The 18,297-nt window shown below is 42.6% G+C and overlaps 1 protein-coding gene across 1 annotated transcript in view; it reads left to right on the plus strand.

The window, feature by feature from the left end:
- Positions 1-18,297, plus strand: part of LOC122797639 (coiled-coil domain-containing protein 178-like) — a 2,875,483-nt gene that overhangs the window by 362,180 nt on the left and 2,495,006 nt on the right. The window lies entirely within an intron of this gene.

The following is an 18,297-nucleotide window of genomic DNA, read 5'->3' on the forward strand; positions in this document are numbered from 1 at the left end:
AAACCCTGTTGTTCTAGCAACTTTCTGTGTTTAGAAGAAGGATGTTTAAAATCTGTCCCTGTTTTTGGGCCTTTATCCCCCCCCCCCATTTTGTTAGGCTTTGTCCAGATTTCTAGAACTAATAGGTTGGAAGGTATGAATCTAGTTACTTTTTATGCTTCTGCTGTCCTTGCCTCTGTTAGTAACTTGACCACTTCCAGTTTCTCTAGTTTTCTTCTCTTTATTTCTGTTTCATATTTCCCTAAAAATCTGTACAAGGCTACTTTTTTTCATGACTTCTTACCTACTCTACTCACATTTCTATCCACTTCATTCTTCCATCATTTGGAATATCAATTTCTGGGTTTGTAATATACAGTATGACATCATCCGCAAATAGCGCCAGTTTGTGCTTCTTCCTATTACAGTTCCATCCCTAATTTCTGATAATCAAATCTTCTGTGCCAGTGGTTCCAAATATATCACAAATAAAAGTGGGGACAAAGTGCAACCATGACTCTTTCACCTACCATTTTCTAAAGTTTGTGAAGCATTAGCGTTTATTTTATAGGAGCATTCAAACATTTGTATCTACCTTGCAATAGCTTAATAAACTCCAAGGGGCTTTTCTGTATATATAGACTTCTCTGTATATGTAGACTAGCTACTTATTCTGCTGTATTACTGCCTCTTTAATCGTTTTTCAGTTGCGCACTTGCCTTGCTTCATTTAATTCGTTTTAAATTGCTAATTTTGTAGAGTTTTAACTGCATTTACTGTTTAGGACTGACACTCAAGTGTGTTAGTCTTTTCTGTGTTCATTTACTGTATTATTCCATTGTTTAGACTGTTTCAACAAAAAAAATACTATCTAGTTTGCTCGTTTACCACCTTTCATAGCCAGTCCATATCCCAGGCTTTGCTTGTCTCAGGACTGTATTTTCTGTGTTCAGAGCTATCCAGACCTTGCTGTGGTAGATGGAAGTCCTACTGCTTACCAGTGGGACTGGTGAGCATTGTACTGCCTATCTAATGCTAGAGGAGTGGTTTCCAGCTCTGAAATTGTAATTTTATTAGCCTTTTTGGGCTGATTTCTATCCCTTTCAACTTTCTGGCTTAAAAACGCGTGTGTTTGCACATTTTTCGCATCGTGCAGCACTGCGAGGCTACAGTTAAACTATTCCAGGTGCCAGAAAGTCTGCTCTTCAAATTTTCCCTTAGAATTAGCTGGTTTCTCAGTAGTAGCACTAAAATCTGAACCCCTGTGACTAGCACTTGCTCTAGAACCTGCTGGAAAGTACTAGAAAGCCTAAAACTGATACAACCACTCAGCTCTCCTTGTCAATAAGGAGAAATTAATCATAGGCACTAAACAGCCTATAATAGCAAAGTACCTTGCAAAGGTAAGGGAAAACAGCTCTTAAACTTTACAAAAAAGCACCTAAACAGGCATGTCCAAGGGTCAGCTTCCGGTGATTTCTCCTGTCCACCTGGTGAATCTGGGCATATTGGGGCAATGCAGCAACTGCCTCATGTACACAGACAATCCTCTCCTCCTACCACCCTACACTACAACCTGTGAGAGATGCACTTACATAGCCAAACTGGAAGCAAAACTCTCTCCGGCCAAGATTGTGCTAGACAGTCAAGAGGAGAAGGTTAATACCTGCATTACACCTCAAGCAACTCATAGCCCTTCAAAACCCACACCATCAACACCCACACATAGCAACACTAAACCCACATATGCGGAGGCCCTTAACATTAGCCTGCCCAAGCAGCAAGGACCTCCGAAGCTGAAACGCAAACAAACACCAGTCACAACCAAAGTGACACATAGCTCACAACACCAGTATGCCACCCAACAGCCCCTAAGGCAAGACAATGTACCCAACACTTTAGTCATAGGTGACTCTATAATCAGGCACGCTGATGTCCCACTCACAAGGATGAACAAGGAGAAAATTACAGTCAGCTGCCTGTCGGGTGCCAGGATCCGCCACATAACACATGCACTCAAGTCACTCTACAACAAGTACAAATACGACTCTATCATTGTCCATGCTGGAGTGAATGACTTGAGACGTACCTCCCTGAACTACATGAAAAGAGACATGGAAGAGCTCTTGGATCATGTGACCCAGGCAGGTATGACCCTAGCACTGAGTAGCATCCTGCCCAGAATTATACCACAGTATAAGGACAAAATGATTGACTTTAACAATTGGCTAAGCTTCTGGTGTCATTCAAAGGGGATCCAGTATTTGTCTGCCTGGGAAGACATGATCGACAAACCACGATGCTTTGCCAGAGATAGTCTGCACCTGTCACCCCTGGGATTCAGGTTACTGGCTAAAGCTCTTGCCACCCATATAGTGCCTTTTTTAGGTAAGGTTCAAAGGATAAAACCACCACTGTAACAGATACAAGCATGCAAAATCTGAAGGTAATGCTACTCAATGTAGTGTAAACCTCAAAATGCAGTCTCTCGAGGCACTCTTAAAAATGGAGAACATCGATATCTGTGCATTAACTGAGACCTGGTTCAAGGCTCCAGAGAGCACCCCTGCAATACCAGGCTGCAATTCTTACCTCACTTTTCGGCCACAAAACCAAGACCGAAACACTAAAGGTGGAGGAGTGTCCATATTCACCAAGGATATTCACACCTCCAGGCTATTTGCCCAACACAATGCATCTGAAATTCTCCAGGTGCAACTAACACTAGGTAAGACTGCAATCCAAATTGTAGCTTGCTACAGATCCCCCACCATGCCCCAAGATACTCACTACATCTTTCTAAACATACTGGAAAATATTAACATACAACCAAACACCCTAATACTGGGTGATTTCAACTACCCTGCCATTAACTGGGAAAACTACTCGGGTACCAACTCCTTTTCACAACGGTTCTTGGAATTCATAAATTCCAACACCCTAGATCAACTAATCCATTGTCTCACCAGGGGCTCCAATTTCCTAGACCTGGTCATTACCAACATGGGAGATAGATGCTCCACACCAGTGGTCACCCCCTCATTGGTCAGGTCTGACCATAAGAAAATCACCCTTGACATCCACATCCCACCCCCACCCCCCAGTAAGGAAACTTCCTTAAAAAACTTCTCCAAAGCCAACTACATGCTACTGAAATCAGAAGTGACAAACTTCACGACACCCACGCAGACGGGATCTGGAAGTTCGATTGCAGAATCCTACACTAAGGCACTGTACAAGCACATCCACTCGTGCATGAATCGTGCCATCCCAAATAGAACTAAGATGTTCTTCTCCAAAAAAAGGAAGCCAATCTGGTGGTCCCCTGCTATAAACAAACTATACAACAGAAGGAAGAAACTGTTGCAAAAAGAGGAAAATCCCAGGATGCAAAAAACTCCCTCACCAGCCTCAGTAAGAAGCTGAGATCACTCATAAAATCCTCAAAAGCTAGTTACGAAAATAAAATTGCCAAAGATTCCAAAGACAACCCCAAGGCATTCTATAGTTATGTCAAGAATCTAAATGGCAATGCTCATATTTGCTCTGAGCTACAACAGAATGGCATTAAATATACTGATCCCAAGGATATTGCCAATATCCTGATAGATCGATTTAGTGCCAACTTCACCCCCCTCTCACCCTCTAAAGGGCCCATCTCAGTACCAAAAGATTGACAAATTCCGGTAATCACGGCCACACAGGTAGAAACTGCACTCTCCAAAGCTAAGAATACAGCATTCATAGGACCAGATGACATCCCAGGCTGTGTACTACAGGAACTACAAAATGAACTGGCACCTCACCTAAGTGTCATGTTTAATCATAGCCTCACCTCAGGCTTCGTGCCCAGTGAGTGGCACACAGCTACAGTTATCCCGCTCCACAAGGGGGGATCTGCCTTGGATCTCGGGAACTACCGTCCCATCAATCAGTCTGACAAGCCTGATCTGCAAGGGCATGGAACGCATTATCATGGAACTTATAAACAAAGATATTGGCAACCTTCAAACACTGGACCCCACCCAGTTTGGGTTTGTGAAGGGCTGATCTTGTCTCCTGAATCTGATTGACTTCTTCGAATCAGTCTCCAGAGCTGTGGACGAGGGTAAGGCAGTTCACACAGCCTATCTGGACCTTGACAAGGCCTTCAACACCATCCCCCACTCTGGAATCATAGATAAACTTACTGAGCTGGGCATAAATCCCTACATCACTCGATGAGTTGCCAACTGGCTTACTGACAGAACTTAGACTGTAAAAGTAGCCGACTCCAAATCCAACTCCAGACAAGTGACAAGTGGAGTACCTCAAGGTTCAGTCCTGGGACCACTCTTGTTTGGCATCTACTTCTCTGAAGTACAGGCCAACACTAAGGGACTCTGGTTAACAAAGTTTGCAGATAACTGCAAACTGGGAGCCATTATTGAATCTCCAAATGATGTGGATATTCTACAAAAGGGCCTTACAGAAACAGATGCCTGGTGCCAGAGCCATGGGCTCAAGCTTAATGCCAAGAAATGTATAGTTATCCCCTTTGGAAAAAAACATGTAACCATGAATTACCACATAGGTGGCAGGACACTAAACATCGAAAGTGTGATGAGAGACTTAGGGACACAGGTGGACAGTGGTCTCACTTTTGATAACCACACCACCACAACAGTCAGGAAATCCTTCTATGTGGCACACCTCATCACTAAGGGCTTTTCATCCAGAAAAAAGGAGGCCATTGTCTCACTGTACTCATCCCTCATTAGACCCATTATAGAGTATAATGCTCCGTTTGGTATGTACCTCACAAGACATCTGCAACAGCTGGAAAGGCCACAGAAATACCTCACTAAAAGAATCACAGGCCTAAAGCAGATGCCATATTCTGACCATCTAAAAAAACTCCAGCTATACTCTGTGGCATATCGTCTACTCAGAGGTGATCTCTGCTTAACATACAAGGGCATGTCAAACCCTGAGCTGTTGGACATGCTCCACTTAAAGAAATCCCAATCCCTCAGAGCCACATGCTCCAGGGATCTAAACCTTGTCATCGCAATGAGCAAAACATGCTGGAGGGATAGGTTCCTGACCCAGAGACTCCCCATACTCAGGAATAGACTGCCCATACATGTCAAGCAGAGTGCCTCATTGGCCCTCTTCAAAAGGAACCTTGATGATTTGATGGGAGATAGGAAATTCACCCCGGGGATCATGTCAGTCGCCCTGCTAGACAGGGGTCCAGAGAAGTAAATATTATGGGAAGAAATATCCAAGGAATTGTTTATGGCTAGGCTTGCATAGGCCCTAGGGCCGATAGCCTAGTACCAACCTATGAACTCCATCCTATGCAGTACCTCCCATAAGTAGTTTGATTGCATTCTATCAAATTCATCCTCTGCATTTAGCCCTATAAGTACTAGTTGGTGCTGCTGCTGCAGAGTCCTTGCAAGAAAAGGGCAGGACCTTACAAGAGTTGAAGCATATTTTTGTATCTCTTGTTCACAAGTTTCAGAGGAATTATTGTAATAAGCCTGTTTTTGTCCATCGACAGTCTCACCCTCCCCCAAAGGTAAAAGGGCAGTAGAAGGGCTCCCTGTATTAACCCTACTCAAACTGCTTCTACTCGGAATCATCCTTTTCCTGACAAACCAGGTGCTGTCTGATTATCCTTGCCCAGTTCTTTTCAGTCATATTTCTCTTTCTCTGCATCTCTCTCTCTCTCTCCCCTCCAATTTTTCTACAGGTCACCCAAAGCCCCTGGGGTTCTTTCTGTAGTTCTGCAGGGTTATTGTATGGTTGGAAAATCTTTTCCCCTTTTTTGAGCATTCCTCAGCCTCCTCAGGAATAACTGCCCTTTTTTCTAGAGGTGCTTCAGGGCCTGTTGGCACAGGGAACTATTCAGGAAGTTCCAGTTAATCAAAGAGAGAAGAGGTATTATTCCAGAATATGCTTAGTCCCTGGGAAAGAAGGCACCTGGAGATCCTTTCTGTATCTTTCTCAGCTAAACACCTTTTTGACAGTCCCATCCATTCAGACTTTTTCCCTTCAAACCTTGCTTCCTCTGCTGCTTCCTCAGGCTTTTCTAGCTTCCCTGGATCTCAAGGATGCTTATCTACACATTCCTATTCATCTACCTTTCAGGAAGTTTTTATGTTTCTCTCTTGCTTCCTGGCATTTTTCAGTTCTCTGCTTTGCCCTTTGGCCTTTCTACTGCTCCAGTGGTCTTCATCAAATGCCTCGTTATGTGATTGCTTTCTGTAGGTTAAGGAGGATACAGGTCTTTCCCTACCTGGATGACCTGCTTATTCTGGCCTTCTGTCCAGGGATCTTACTTCAGCATCTACACTTTGCCATGTCTGTCCTGCAAAGCCTAGGGTTTACTATATATTTTAAGACGTCATTCCTTATTAGAATCATGTTTTTTCTGGGATGCAGGATCCAGACTGTTCCAGTGCTGGCAACCCTGCCTCCTCTCAAGGTCTTAACTCTCATTGTTTTCTTTCAGTCCCTTCTTCCTCTGGCTTCAATCACAGCCAGAGAATTTATGAGGGCTCTGGGTTACATGACTTCCACCATTTCTATGCTCCCTCTAGCCAAGCTTCACATGAGAAAACTCCAGTGGTTTCTAAATTCAGTTTGTCTTTAACATTCTCATCCTTTAGATTGTCTAGTCCCTTTACTTCCATGCCTCAAGATGGAACATTCCTCAGTTGTCCCTCAACCCAGGACTTCCTTTTCAATCTCCAATCCCCTCTCCGGGGATGGGAGACCTTCTTCATCCCTCTGAAAGTGCAGGGCCTTTGGTTGCTACTACAAAAGAAAGACCACATCAATGTCAAAGAGAAGAGAGCTCTTCTGTTGGCTCTAAAGGCCTTTCATGCTTTTTTCCTTCCAGGGCCCCTCAAGATTCTTAGAGACAATACCACAGTGATGTGGTGTGTCAACAAGCAAGTAGGGACTGGGTCTTATCTCCTGTGAAGGTTAGCCCTTCAGGTTTGGGAGATAGGTATCCAGTATCAAGTGATCCTTCAGGCAGTTTACATTCCCTCAGATTAGAATATAGTGGCAAATTCTCTGAGCAGGTCCATAACATTATCCCATGAGAGGATGCTTTACAGTGATGTGTTTCTGGACATTGTCCAGCCATGGGATACTCCTCAAGTAGATCTGTCTGCCTCTCCTCTGAACAGACAACTTCCTCTGTTCTGTGCCAGACCTTCATGCCCTATGGCCAGGAAGATGGGCACCCTATCTTTTTCTTGGAAGGGGATATTTCTTTATCCCTTCCCTCCCCTTCCTCTCATTCCAGAAGTCTTTTTCAAGATAAAACAGGATGCTCCCTAAATCTTTCTAGTGACTCCCTTTTGGCCCAGACAGCATTGGTTCCCTCTTCCTCTGCATCTTGCCAAGGGCAATCATCACAAATTACCTCACAGGGTGGACCTACTCTCACAGGATAAGGGATCTCTCATCCATCCCCACTTGTCCACTGTTCAACTGGCATTATGGATGATATGTTTTTTTATCCCCTATAGGCACCTTTTTTTTCTGAGGACATGCTTTAGGTCCTGCAGGAGGCCAGGAAACTCACTACTAGGAAATCTTACATATCCAAATGGAAGAGGTTTGCTGTTTGGCGTCTTTCTCATAACCTGGTCTCTCTATGTATATTCCTTTGGTTCTCTCTTATTGGTGTGAATTGCTCAGTGCCGGGTTGGCATATTCTGTTATAGCCCACCTATCAGTTCTCTCTTCTTGTCTGCCTTTGACTCCTCCTTTAGCCTCTAGATTTGAGGCCAAACAGTTTCTTAAAGGCATATTTCATATTAAGCCTCCTAGGAAGTCTGTCCCTATTTCCTGGGACCTTAATTTTGTTTTAGAAAAAATTGACTCAGGCTCCTTTTCAGCCTGCTGCTTTAGCTTCCTTACAGTGTTGTTCTTGGAAGATTGTTCTTCTTTTGGCCCTTACCTCTGCCAGATGGGTGCCTGAGCTGCAAGCCCTTATGGTTGTTCCTCCTTTTTTAGTTTTCCATAAGGACAAGGTGTCCCTTCACACTAATCCTTCTTTTATGCCCAAGGTGGTTAATGAGTTGTCTCTTAATTAGTCTATTCATTTGCCCACTTGTTCCCTTCTCCACAGTCTGCTAGTGAGCAGGTTTTGCACACCTTGGATTTACACAGACAGCTCGGATATTATTTGGGTAAGAGTAAAGCTTTTCATAAATCTGAACAGGTTTTTGTTTCTTTTCATCCTAGGTCTTTGGGTTTGTCTGTTTCCAAACAAACCATTTCTTCTTGGATATCTAAAGCCATTTCTTTTTGCTATTCTTTTCATGGGAAGAGCCTTTCTTTTTCTGTTAAGGCTCATCCTACTAGGGATGTGGCTTCTTCTGGTGCTTTTTCAAGGGGCTGGATACTAATTCTATTCTTTAGGCAACTACCAAGAGTTCTGTGCATACCTTTACCAAGCACTATAAGTTGGATGCAATTTCTAGGGCCAGATATGGTTTTCCTTGGGCCATTCTTCATTACTTCATAGGGGGCTCTGCTGGCCCTTCCTCCTCCCAGTCTTCTTCCTGAGCTTTTACACTCTCCCTCTTGTAAAGAATACTGCATAAGTGATATGGAAGGACATTTCAGTTATGTAAAATCTTACCATAATAGTAGATTCTGCAGTTTGCAGTATTTGCTCCCACCTTTTTCCTTCTAGGTGTGCTAGTTACATACTAGTATCCTTAGAGTGTCATTCCTAATGGGGATTTTCAGTTCTTAGGATGGTATGTCCGGATATCACCTGTATGTCCTATACCGTGTGCGGGCAGCATGCGTGCGACATACAGTGTACCCATTACAACCTAAAGGCTTTTGTATACTGGCCGGACATTGGGCTATCCCTGGCAAAAGATCCCTATTGTAAAGAATACTGCAACAGTGAAGAGAAAGACATCTACTGTTATGGTAAGATTTTGCACAACAGTACTTTCTCACTTCTTTTGGAAATGGCCACAGGCCAGTGTTTGATAGACCCCAACACAAGTAAACCTCAGTTGAATGTATGGATGATAGGGTCTTGATTCCTTTCAAACACCTGTTTGCTGAGGACATGCTGTAGGTACTAATGGAGGTAAGAAAGTTTGCTACTGGAAAATCACATATTGCCATAATGGAACAGGTTTTCTAGCTGGTGCCAACAACATAATCAACACCCATTCAGGGCTAGTTGTTCCCTGGCTTTCCAATGCAATATTTGTGTGGCTTACTATTCTATGGCCTTTCTTACTCCTCTATCAAGGTTAATTTATTACCAATTTCAGCATTTCTGCCCATGGAACCTCCTCTTTCAATGCATTTTCATACCAAAATGTTTTGATAGGGGTTTTGTTCAAGAAACTACCAAGAAAACAGGTGGCCACTCCTTGGGATCTTATTTTTTTGTTAGAGAAGCTAACACCTGCTCCATTTGGACTAGCTAACCTAGCTAACTTGAGGTTCTTAACATGAGAAAACAGTTTTACTGATTGCTCTGACCTCTGCAAGCTGGGTATCTGAATTGCAAGCTCTTGTGGTGTCAACCCTACCTCATTTTCCAGAAAGACAAGGTTTCTTTGAAAACTAATTCTTCTTTTCTACCTAAAGTGGTATCTGACTTTACTTTAAGCCAAATTATCTATCTTCCCATTGTTCTTTCTGAGACCCAAAATGGGGAGAAAGAATTCTCCATACCTTTGCTACCAGCCTTTACAGACAACTTAGGTACTATCTTGGCAGAATTAAATCTTCTTTGGATCAATATTTAATTTATTATGAAGGTAAGAAGATTGGACAGCTTGTGTCAAAACATCAAAACAGACTATTTCCAAATGGTTGTCCAGTGCTATTACTATTTGTTATACTCCACAGCAAAACTATTCAAGGCTGGGTCAAGGTGCACTCTGTCAGGCCCTTGGCTTCATCTATGGCTTTTTTGAAAGTGTTGGCTTCTAAAAGTTTTCTACAAGCTGCAACTCGGTCCTCTATGCATACATTTACAAAGCACAATAAGCTTGATTCCTTTTCTAGATCTAAATCAGGCTTGTACTTATTGCTAGAAACTTTAAGTGCTTATTGTTATACATTATGCAGTACTGTCAGTTTATTATTCTGGGTGGTGTTCTCTTCCCTGACTTGATGGATCCTTTGTGTCCCCCCACCCCATCAAATCCAGTTGCACCTACAGAGAAAAAACAAACTGAAAATAAAAATATGCCTTAGTCTATGGTTAGTGATTATGTCGGGGCCTCTGCTCAGCCTACAGACCACTTAGCTTTTGCCCCAGCCTCACACTAGTGTAGCTTTGCCAGCCACTTTGGAACTTGGGTTAAACACATCCTCTGGGGTTGTTCCAGTACGTTGCACACGTGTGGGGGAGCTAAACCCTTTATGTGCAGGATTAGCCTGGGGGTAACAGACCCTTTGCCAGACATGATACTCTGACCCCAGGTGTTTAATCTAGTAGTACAAATAGTGACTTTCCACTAAAAATTAAGTTTTTAGACAGGTAAAACTTAAGTTACCTACTTTCACATCTAACTCCTCTAGTGCATACTGCAGTGTTTAGGATAAACCATTTTTTCATCTTACCTTTAAACATCCCTGTGACTAGCACTTGATCTAAAACCTGCTGGAAAACACTAGGAAGCCTTAAACTGATGCGATCACTCAACTCTCTTTGTTAATAAGAAGAAATTAATCGTAGGCACTAAACAGCCTGTAATTGCAACGTACCTTGCTAAGGTAAGGGAAAACAGCTCTTATACTTTACAAAAAAAAAGCACAAAACCAGGCATGTCCAAGGGTCAGCTTCCGGTGATTTCTCCTCTCCACCTGGTGACTCTGGGCATACTGGGGCAATGCAGCAATAGCCTCATGTACACAGACAACCCTCTCCTCCTACCACCCAACACTACAACCTGCGAGAGATGCACTTACATAGCCAAACTGGAAGCAAAGCTCTCTCCACCCAAGATTGTGCTAGACAGCCAAGAGGAAAAGGTTAACACCCACACTACACCTCAAGCAACACATAGCCCTTCTAAACCCACTCCACCAACACCTTCGCATAGCAACACTAAACCCTCATATGCGGAAGCCCTTAACAGTAACCTGCACAAGCAGCAAGGACCTCCGAAGCTGAAACGCAAACAAACACCAATCATAACCAAAGTGTCACATAGCTGACCAGTGTGTCACCCAACAACAGCCCCTAAGGCAAGACAACGTACCCACCATTTAAGTCATAGGTGACTCTATAGTCAGGCACACTGATGCCCCACTCACCAGGCTGAACAAGGAGAAAATTACAGTCAGGTGCCAGAATCTGCCACATAACGCATGCACTCAAGTCACTCCACAACAAGTACGAATATGACTCTGTCATTGTCCATGTTGGAGTGAATGACTTGAGACGTACCTCCCTAGATTAGATGAAAAGAGACATGAAAGAGCTCTTGGATCATGTGGCCCAGGCAGGCATACCCTAGCCCTGAGCAGCATCCTGCCTTCTCCCAGAATGATACCACAGTATAAGGACAAAATGATTGACTTCAACAATTGGCTAAGTTTCTGGTGTCATTCAAAGGGGATCGATCCAGTATCTGTCTGCCTGGGACGACATGATCGACAGACCAGGATGCTTTGCCAGAGATGGTCTGCACCTATCGCCCCAGGGATTCAGGTTACTGGCTAAGGCTCTTGCCACCCCTATAGTGCCTTTTTTAGGCAAAGTTCAAAGGACAAAATCACCGCCATAACAGGTACAAGCATGCAAAATATGAAGGTAATTCTACTCAGTCCTAGAAGTCTAAACCTCAAAATGCATTCTCTCGTGGCACTCCTAAAAATGGAGAACATTGATGTCTGTACAGTAACTGAGACCTGGTTCAAGGCTCCAGAGAGCACCACTGCAATACCAGGCTACAACTCATACCACACTATTCGGCCACCAAACCAGGACTGAAATACTAAAGGTGGAGGAGTGTCCATATTCATCAAGGATGTTCACACCACCAGGCTAGTTGCCCAACACAATACATCTGAAATTCTCCAGGTGCAACTAACACTAGGTAAGACTGCAATCCAAATTGTAGCTTGATACAGATCCACCACCATGCCCCAAGATTCTCACTACACCTTTCTAAACATACTGGAAAATATTAAGATACAACCAAACACCCTAATACTGGGTGATTTCAACTACCCTTGCATTAACTGGGAAAACTACTCATGTATCAACACCTTTGCCCAACGGTTCTTGGAATTCATAAATTCCAATGCCCTGGATCAACTAATCCATAGTCCCACCAGGAGCTCCAATATACTAGACCGGGTCATTACCAACATGAGAAATCGATGCTCCACACCTAATCACCCTCGACATTCACATCCCTCCCCCACCAACCAGTAAGGAAACCTCCGTAAAAATTTCTGCAGAACCAACTTCATGCTACTCAAGTCAGAAGTGACAAACTTCATGACACCCATGCAGATGGGAACTGAAAGTTCAACTGCTGAATCCTACACTAAGGCACTGTACGAGCACATCCACTCATGCAGGAATCATGCCATCCCAAATAGAACCAAGATGCTGTCCTCCAAAAAAAGGAAGCCAATCTGGTGGTCCCCTGCCATAAACAAACTTTACAACAAAAGGAAGAAACTGTTGCAGAAAAGAGGAAAATCCCAGGATGCAAAAAAACTCCCTTACCAGCCTCAGTGAGAAGCTGAGATCCTTCATTAAATCCTCCAAAGCCAGTTACTAAAATAAAATTGCCAAAGATTCCCAAAGACAACCATAAGGCATTCTATAGCTATGTCAAGAATCTAAATGGCAATGCTCATATTTGCTCTGAGCTACAACAAAATGGCATTAAATATACTGATCCCAAGGATATTGCCAATATCCTGATAGATCGATTTAGTGCCAACTTCACCCCCCTCTCACCCTCTAAAGGGCCCATCTCAATACTAAAAGATTGACAAATTCCGGTAATCATGGCCACACAGGTAGAAACTGCACTCTCCAAAGCTAAGAATACAGCATCCATGGGACCAGATGACATCCCGGACTGTGTACTACATGAACTACAAAATGAACTGGCACCTCACCTAAGTGTCATGTTTAATCGTAGCCTCACCTCAGGCTTCATGCCCACTGAGTGGCGCACAGCTACAGTTATCCCACTCCACAAGGTGGGATCCAGCTTGGATTCTGGGAACTACTGCCTCATCAGTCTGACGAGCCTGATCTGCAAGTCCATGGAACGTATTATCATGGAACTTATAAACAAAGACATTGGCAACCTTCAAACACTGGGACCCCAACCAGTTTGGGTTCGTGAAGGGCCGATCTTGTCTCCTGACCCTGACTTGACGTCTTTGAATCAGTCTCCAGAGCTGTGGATGAGGGTAAGGCAGTCTGGCAAAGGTTCTGAGAATAATTAGGAGAGGATGCTCTTGGCAGTGTATAGAAAATCCTTCCATTTTCAAGGGAATTTCCCCACTCCTACCACTCCCCACTCCTACCAGACCAGACAGAGATGTTTCCTCCAGTGCTTCATCACATGGTAGAAGTAGGAGTCATATAACCAGATTTTACTCCAGAATCTTTTTGGTGCCAAAAAAGGAACACTCCTGAAGACCCTTCCTAAATTTGTCCTTTCTAAACACATTTCTAAAAGTTCAGAAATTCAAAATGCTCACTTTACAGCCAGTCCTAGCATTGCTTCCAGACCACTGTTTCATGGTGACTTAAGATTTCAAGTATGCTTATCAGTGTATTCCTTTTGCTCCCAGTTTTAGGAAATGTTTGAGATTTGCTGTGCCTAGCTAACATCAGCTTTCTGCATTAATCTTTGGACGTTCTACTGTACCTCGAGTGTTTACAAAGTGTCTGGTCTCAGTGGTTGCCTATTGCAGAGCCTTAGGCATCCACATTTTTGCTTATTTAGATAACTTGCTGGTTTGTGCAGATTATATATTCAGGTGCTTGGAGTTCTTAGACAATTGTGCATCCCTCCTTTCCCACCTGAGCTTCAAACTGAGCCTGAAAAAGTCCTGCCTCCCACCCTCTCAGTTAATTGTTTTCCTTTAGGTTCAGATAGACAAAGTAAAAAGGATAGCCATCCTGCCAAAAGCCAAAGTTCTAACTAAGCCCTAGCATTTTATTGGTATTCTCTCTCTCTTCTAAACATGGCCCCAGCAAGCGAGTTCAGAAGAATTCTAGGCTTTGTGGCATCAATGATCCTCACAATACCACTAGCCTGACTAAACTTGAGAAAGATTCTGTTATACTTGAAGCATTGTTGGACCCAGCATGTTCATCCCTTGGATTTCCAGGTACTGGTACAGGGATTTGTAAAGCAGGAACTGCAGTGGTGGACAGATCATCTGTCTCTGAATCTAGGACTCCATTTTCTCTCTTCTTACCCCAGTCCAATCTGTCTATACAGATTCGTCACATTTTGCCTGGGGAGCAGTGTCCATGGAAGTTCAAGTACAAGGCTTGTGAGGTCCTCAGGACATGCCAATGCACATAAGCATAAAAGAGATGTTGGCAGTCATGCCTTAAAAGTTCTGCACCACTTACAAGCTCTATGTCCTCTTCTAGCAGTCACAGACAAAACTGCTGTGATGTAGTAGCTCAACAAGCTAGTGAGTACATGGTCATACCCTCTTTGTCAGTTGGAAATGATGGTCTAGGAGTGGTCTCTACTGCATTCGCTGACTCTTCATGCCTTGTACCTTCTGTCAGAGCAAAACACAGTGGCAGACAGACTAAGCAGATTCTGGACAGACCTTCATGAGACAAAGCCCCATGTAGAGGTCATCCAGGACTTGATTCTGGTGTTGGGACACTTCAAGTAGATCTTTTTTTGCCTCCTTTCAGAGCAAACAACTGAACATTTTCTGTATGAGACATCCTTGCAGACATACTTGGAAGGCAAATGCTTTGTTATTTCCATGGCCAGCAATGTTCCTCTACGCATTTCCACCTTTTCCAATGATTCCCAAGGTTCTTCTAAAGATTCAGAAAGAATTAACAAAGATCAATGTGGTAACCCCTTTTTGGCTTAGACAAAGTTGGTTCTCCCTTTTAAAGGAATTGGCCAAGGGCAATTACCACAAGCTTCCTCACAGACTGAATCCAGTCATACAGCATAAGTGGTGAATGGTACACCCCAACTTAGAGCAATTGAAAATGACAGCCTGTATGATTCTATTTTTGATACGTTTTAGGTGCTTGTTCCATGAGAATTTGCAGGATGTATTTAAGAAGCGAAAAAAAACAAAAAAACAAACTGGAAGTAGAAAATCTTATGTTTACAAGTGTAAGAGATTTTCTAGTTGGTGCCCAGCCAATAACAGAGGTTCTGAAAGTATTTTAGCCCCTCTGGTTTTGAAATATATGTGTGAGCTACTTAGAAATGGTTTGTCACATGCTTCTGTCAAATTGTATCTTTGGCTATCTCAGTTTGTCTGACTGTGGATCCCCCTTTTATATGGTCAGTTTATGAGAGGAGTTTTGCACATGAGACCCCACTGAAAGCAAATTTCTCCTCCCTGGGCTCTCAACTTTTTTTTGGAAAATGTATCTTATCTCCTTTTGAACCTGACTCTCAGGCTGAATCATGGTTCATTATTTAGAGGATTGTTTTATTCATTGCTGTGACATCTGCAAGGTAAGTATATGAGCTGCAAGCTGTCATGGTGAGCCAAGCCTATCTGATTATTCACAAGGAGAGTGTTGTGTTACTCATTAATCCATCATTCATGCTTAAAGTTATTTATGAACTTATAAAAGAATCAAAAGCATCTCCGCTCCTTGGCTATCCGAAGCTTCTAGAGATATAATGAAAATCAGAGATGGTTTTTGGCATCAGTCATGTACATCCAAACCCTCATTTGGCCTATTACAGTTTGGACAACTTCGCAACCAGATCAAAAAATCTATAACAAAAGACAAAAAGGACTAATATCTAACACTCCAGTCTACTACTAAACAAAATCCCCAAAAATTCTGGTCTACCATCTCTTCACTCCTCAACAGCAGAAAAAAAAAATAATTTCACCCCTTTTCCTGAGAAAACCCCTGTTCAAATAGCTAACCTCTTCAACAAACACTTCATTGAATGCATACAAAATGTCACTACAAACTCTATCCCTCTCTCCACTTCCCCATACAACTCTTCCCTTTCCCTAATTCTTTATTCTCCTCCTCCACCCTTGACTCACTCTCTTCCCCTCTCACCACTTCTCCCACAACTACTCATGCTTTCACACTTCAGTCTGTCTCAAAAGGTACTATTAAAAGGCTCCTTCTCCAACTCAAACCATGTTCTAACTCTCCAGACAGCCTTCCAGTTGAATATTTCAAAATGTCAGCTGAATCCATAGTATATCCTATATCTATCCTCATTAACAGATCCATCCTAGAAGCTTATGTTCCAATACTCTGGAAAAAATATTTTATTATACCTCTACACAAAGGTGGGAAACTCCATTCAAATGTCCAACTATTGGCCCATTGCCCTTCTGTCACCCATCTCCAAACTCTTTGAAATATGCATCTACTCTCAACTTCTTCACTACCTCCTAAAAATCAACTTATTACACCTACACAGTAAGGCTTCAGCCCTGATCACAGCACTAATACTGCTCTTCTGTCCTTCACCGATACTGTTAACAAAACACGGGACTCTGGAAAACTTGTCTCCTCTCTGTTCCTCAGTCCTTCTAAAGCTTTCTACACTGTTCCACATCAGCTTCTTATTCAAAAGCTAAATGACCTTGGACTATCCTCTCTATCTACCAGGTGGTTTACTTGCTATCTATCCAGTAGATGGTAGGCAGTTAAATGGCTAGACTCCATCTCCTCATTCCAGAATACCCCAACTGGAGTTCTTTAAGGCTCTATCTTTGGCCCCTTCTTATTAAACATTTTTACTAATGACCTACATATCTCCATCCTACAGAGTACACTCATACAATATGCTGATGACTCCACAGTCATCTGCTCTTCCAGCTCTATTTCTCACCTTCAACAAATCATCCAAGCTGCTATCACATCCATTGAAAGCTGGCTTACTAACAGTCAATTACTACTCAACCCCTCTAACAGTAAACTTCTACTTTTCACCCCAAAACTCTCTCTCTCTAAATAAAAGCCAATTTACAATTCTCTCAAAAAACAACATCAAAATAGAACTTGTTCCCCATACCAAACTTCTAGGTGTCACCATTTATGACCACCTCAAATTCGACCTCCATATTCAAAATACTATTCCAAAAACACACCAGAAACTAGGTAATTTTCTACTGCAGCAAACATTTCCTTGACACACCCACAAAACTCACTCTTGCCACTTCTTGCCTTCTCCCCACTGTCTTATATGTTGCTCCTGTTCTTACAAATTTACCAACTAACCTCAAAACTAAACTCGAAACTTGCTACAGTAAAGTTGCAAAATTTGTCACTGATGCACAATACTCCACACGTCACTGCATACCCCTTCGCTCTCTCAGTTGGCTCAAACTTTCCCAATACTTAACCTTCCTACAACTTAAAATGGCTCACAAGATCATTCATAAACCCTTGTTCTGCCCAACTCTCAACACTATCTTCGATACCTACACATCCACTAGATCTCTTAGGTCAGAAAACAAGGAACTTTTACGCGTGCAATCTCCTGCTCTATAGAAAAAATTTGTAACACCCTCCCCTTAACTATCAGATCCAACCACATACCTTCAGTCTTTAAACACTCACTTAAGGAACACCTGTCTAAATTCTGGACCTGCTCCTGTCAACCACAGGTCGACAACCTATATACTAAATATCTCACCTATCTCTATCAATCTAACACTCAATCTTCTCCTACCTGACTTTACTCTCTACTCCCATCTTCACTTTACAATTCCATCTCCCCTTTCTTCTTTAACTAGGCCCATGAAAAATAGGTACAAATCTGTATGCTGATTAATGTAAAATTTGCATACATAATTACATAACCCTGCCCACTCCAGTGGAATTGTGGGATAACTTTCAAATGTAAACTGAAGAACAGACAACCAAAATATGGCATCAGAGTCCCCCAGCAGCCATTCTAATGTCCCATTACCTGTCTCTTTCACCCCATTTACCATAAACACTAATGTGTGCATATTGCTTTACTTCTACAATGATTATTTGGATTTTATTTTTACATTTTATAGCACAATGCACAAACACGAATAATGATCTGCTAAACAAAGCAATACTGTCTCACAATGAAAACAGACTTGGCA

This window comes from Protopterus annectens, chromosome 3.part1 (genome assembly GCF_019279795.1).
Source record: "Protopterus annectens isolate FY-2018-M chromosome 3.part1, PAN1.0, whole genome shotgun sequence".
NCBI classification, from domain to species: domain Eukaryota; kingdom Metazoa; phylum Chordata; order Ceratodontiformes; family Protopteridae; genus Protopterus; species Protopterus annectens.